The following is a 5,000-nucleotide window of genomic DNA, read 5'->3' on the forward strand; positions in this document are numbered from 1 at the left end:
ACTCTCTCTCACACACACACACGCAGACACACTCTCTCTCTTACATACACACACACACTCTCTCTCACACACACACACACACACACACACACAAGCGCACAAGCTTGCACACACATGCACGTGAGTGAGGATTAGTGAGGCCAGCTTTTGATTATCATTAAAAAAGTGTTCATTAGCACTTCTCTGCTTTACAAAATAAGATGCAGCCAATAGCTGTATGACTGTTAATGACCCAACCAATGGCTGTATGACTGTTAATGACCCAACCAATAGCTGTATGACTGTTAATGAACCAGCCAATAGCTGTATGACTGTTGATGACCCAAACAATGACTGTTTGACTCATGGTTTGTGACTGAATACAATACTAAGTTTATACTGTTTCTACATTATTATTGCTCTTGGTCTGTTTGATTCCCTTTGGACAAGCTGATGGCAATATCTGTGGTCGGCCACTGGGTGGTAGTAAAGAGCTGATTACCCCCCGCATTCAACAATCCAATTAACGCAAGTTTAATTTGGCACTTGCTGCGCAAAACAGAATTGCAAAGTTTTGTTTGTGTCAATTCCTATTGCGGAGTACTACAGACACCTGCAGGAGCCATGTGATTGGTCGGCAGTCAGCCAATGGTGAGGAGCACTGGTGCAGAACCTTTGGACTTCCATGTTCTGGATCCTGTTTAGTTATGCCTGTGTGGTTCTGTGTGGTTCTGTGTAGTTCTGTCTGGTTCTGATGCAATCTTTTCCATTAAGAGATTTCCGGCTTTCCGAATACTTCATATCCTTCTATTTGAGTTTGACTTTGCATGTCAGTCTAAATATTATTATTATTATTATTATTATTAGTAGTAGTAGTAGTAGTAGTAGTAGGACCTTCCTGAATTAAATCAGATAAGAGAGAACAAGGCTTGTCTTACAGTATTTGAAGATGAAATTGGGTGAAAACATGACCCTGGCGTGGCAGTAAGTTGTCTATGACTAAGTAATTATGGTGCCAAACCTCCTCTCACAGAGATAAACTGAAGGAATGGAAGAAGAGTGACCCACTAAAAGAGCTTTCTTCGCAAATGGGGACGTTTGGCTTTCCCACAAAGCTCATTTGGATTTAATTAAGTTCTGAATTTAATTAAACTGAAAAAGAGGAGAGGAAGAGACTCGTTTATAATGTTTGTATGTTTTCCGTGAGAGAGAGAGGAGAGAAAATGAGTGTGAGTGAGAGAGAGGAGGGGTGAGAGAGAGAGAGAGAAGGGGTGAGAGAGAGAGAGAGAGAGAGAGAGAAGGAGTGAGAAAGAATGGGAGTGAGAGAGAAAGGGAGTGAGAGAGAAAGAGAAGGGGTGAGAGAGAGAGAGAAGGGGTGAGAGAGAGAGGGAGAGAGAGAGAAGGGGTGAGAGAGCGAGAGAGAGAGGGAGAGAGAGAAAGAAGGGGTGAGAGAGAATGGGAGTGAGAGAGAAAGAGAGGGAGAGGGAGAGAGAGAGAGAAGGGGTGAGAGAGAGAGAGAGAGAGAGAGAGAGAGGGAGCCAGAGAGAGCGGGCTGGACTGTGGGGGAGGGGAAGAGGGAGGGATAGAGGGAGGGATAGAGGGGGGGGATGAGAGTTAGTGACACAGGCAGACAGAGACTCTCTCCACAGTATTAGTCTGTCAGTCGCTGTCATGGTGAAGACAAGGGCAGACCAGCGAAGCCTCTCTCTGACCCCGGTAAGAACATGCTCTCCTCTGTACCCCCCCCCCCCCCCCCCAAGAACCCCACACCACCCCTCACCCCCCGTCCCCCGTCTCAGGGAGGGATGCTGTTACCTTGTAGAGCAGAAACATATGTGGAGCTTTTGAAACTCCATTCAGCTGTGAGAAAGTGTTCTCTGTTATTGAGTCAACACAGGTGGATTGTTTTGTGATAACTGTTAGTATTATTATTATTTATCGGATTGCGGCTGTTGAACTTTATGCTCGGTCGTTGGATTCTGAGTCGGGCCTGGCTGGACTGTGCAAACACCCGGGTCCTGTGATCACCTCTTTCCAGTCACTTTTTTCCCTGGAGGACAATGGACTATCACGATTTTTGGATTTTATTCTGGGCAACCTCCCAGAGTCAGGGACAGGGAGGGTGACTCAAACACTGTTGTAAACTGAGGTATGGGAGTAAGAAAACGCTGTGAGCACGTTTATGTTATATGACGCACAACGTAAGAGATGTTTACCTCCGGTCGGTTTTTGGAGCTGTGTATTTAAATGTGCTTTCCTCTGGGAACCCCTTTTCATGAACTCACACAGACAGACAGCGTTATTAATTCGGGCTGACTTGCCTCACCCATAGGCCTGCTGCAGTGCATCCCCGACAGGAGAGAAATCGCCGTCAGTTTCTCTCATAGTTAATCTCAGATCACAGACGTTAAACGATCACAGAAGATTAGAATGATTGGTTTATTAGGGAGGCAGAGAAAACTCACGTAGTGGTAGAACTATCCGCAGGTAGATAGACATTGTAATCATATAACGTTTCGCTGATTGATATGATTTGAATATAAATGCTTGTTTGAGGGGAATGTTAGATTTTACACTTGGCTTTGTGGTTTTAATAGTTTTATTATTTTGAAAGTGGACTAGTTTGTAAAGCTTAAGACAGAAACCTTCATGTGTGTTTTGTTCGTTTCCGTTAGTTCTATAAATATTGTCATTTTATTTGAGCTTCTGTGAGTTTTGTGCGTTATTTCAGTATTTTTGGTTTCTGTGAATTTTCTCACGTTCTGTGATGTTTTGGTGTCCACCTAAATAACTTTTGTGGATCTTGGTGCTTTCCTCCCAGTCTACAGTCCCTGATCTTGACTGTATGGGCTCCCATAAAATCGGTGAGGACTGAGGACCCCAGGGTATCTCAGGATGTGTGACCTGTCATACAGGGCTGCACTGGGCATGGCGCTGTGGAATGGCCCCTGGCGTGTGGTCCAGGGACAGGACACAGCGACACGTTGCTGTCACACGTGGGGCCTGGTGGGGACTTAGCGGGCGGTGCTGTCTGAACTGGCTGGATAAACACCGGCCTGGGTGGACCACGCTCTCTGTGCCCATAAGCCGTGCATGAATACCTGGATAAGGACGCGGGACAGAGCAGGGAACAGGCCCAGGGAACAGAAGCACAGAACAGAATCAGGGAACAGGAGCAGGGAACAGAATCAGGGAACAGGAGCAGGGAACAGAATCAGGGAAAAGGAGCAGGGAACAGGCCCAGAGGCCCAGGGAACAGAATCAGGGAACAGAATCAGGGAACAGGAGCAGGGGACAGAATCAGGGAACAGAAGCAGGGAACAGGAGCAGGGAACAGAATCAGGGAAAAGGAGCAGGGAACAGGCCCAGGGAACAGAAGCAGAGAACAGAATCAGGGAACAGAATCAGAGAACAGAATCAGAGAACAGAATCAGGGAACAGAATCAGGGAACAGGCCCAGGCTCTCCCGGGGGGACTTTCAGAGATTGAAAGGTGAGTGAAAGGTGGCACACCAACTACAATGAGGAGGAGGGAGAGAGAGGGGACAGTGCAGGGTGCTTTTAAATGGCACAATCGCCGCTGACCCGATCGCTGATCAGAACTGGCAACAGCGCATCCGATGAGGAGAGAGATCGGGGATCAGGAGTACAGTGGAACTGTGGTCTGGCTGCACAACAGAAAGAGACAAGCAGATGTCGTAGGGGCGACATTGGCTCAGGCGGGAAAAGTGGCAAGACGGTAGATCTCCAGGAACAGGGTTGGGCACCACCCCCGCGGCAAAGTGTCCCTGAGCAAGACACTTAACCCCAAAATGCTCCTGATGAGCTGATTGGTGCCTTGCATGGCAGCCAATCGCCATTGGTGTGCAAACAGGTGAATGAGAAGCATCAACTGTACAGCGCTTTGGATAAAGGCGCCATGTAAATGCTAGCCATTTACCATCTCTCTCTCTCTCTCTCCATCTTCCTTTCTGGAGGTGGAAACCACCGGTCTGAGCTGTGTGCTTTGGATCAGTCATTCTTCAGTATGTAACTCAGTCTGTATCCATATTCTACAGAATGGCACTGGCCCTTCTGATTTATGTAAAACAAAGGTTTGAAAAAACTTTTTAAACAAAATTTCATGTGGGATAAAATGGCTCGTGGTCATTTTGTCCCACAAATCAGCGTGATATATGAAGCTTCTGGAGCGTAACTATGGTAACAGTTTTATTTTTCTGATGCACTTAGATTTAGGAGGAACACATCAGAGCGAGATGCTCAGTAGCTCAGTGGAGATATACCGTGTGCTCCTCTCGTACAGCGGATTGACTGCACAGGAGCACAAAAGACCTGGATTACAAAACAATTCAACTCGATGATTTGATCTGATTTGATTTGGTTGAAATCAGTTTTTCCACATCAGCTCAGCTGAAACCATTTCATTTCTGCTCACATCAATCCCCTGGCATTCCGCAGCCAGAGTGAACCGCAGCTGTGCTGTTGAGGCGCTCACACAAAGTTTAAAAGGCACACTATGTACCGATGAGGAGGTGCATCTACGTGTGTCGTGCACACGCCCTGTGGGTCCCAGTCATGTACCTTAGTCACTAGGCTACAGGCTGCCCTGTATATGGGCGACAGTGGCTCAGGAGGTAAGAGCGGTCGTCTGGCAGTCGGAGGGTTGCCGGTTCGATTCCTCGCCCGGGCTGTGTCAAAGTGCCCCTGAGCAAGACACCTAACTCCCAATTGCTCCTGACGAGCTGGTCGGTGCCTTGCATGGCCGATCGCCATTTGTGTGTGTGTGAGTGAGTGTGTGTGTGTGTGTGTGTGAGTGAGTGTGTGTGTGTGTGTGTGTGAGTGAGTGTGTGTGTGTGAGTGTGTGAGTGTGTGTGTGAGTGTGTGAGTGTGTGTGTGAGTGTGTGAGTGTGTGTGTGTGTGTGTGTGAGTGTGTGTGTGTGTGAGTGTGTGAGTGTGTGTGAGTGTGTGAGTGTGTGTGTGTGTGTGTGTGTGTGTGAGTGTGTGTGTGTGTGAGTGTGTGTG

This window comes from Conger conger, chromosome 4, assembly GCF_963514075.1.
Source record: "Conger conger chromosome 4, fConCon1.1, whole genome shotgun sequence".
Taxonomy (NCBI): Eukaryota; Metazoa; Chordata; class Actinopteri; order Anguilliformes; family Congridae; genus Conger; species Conger conger.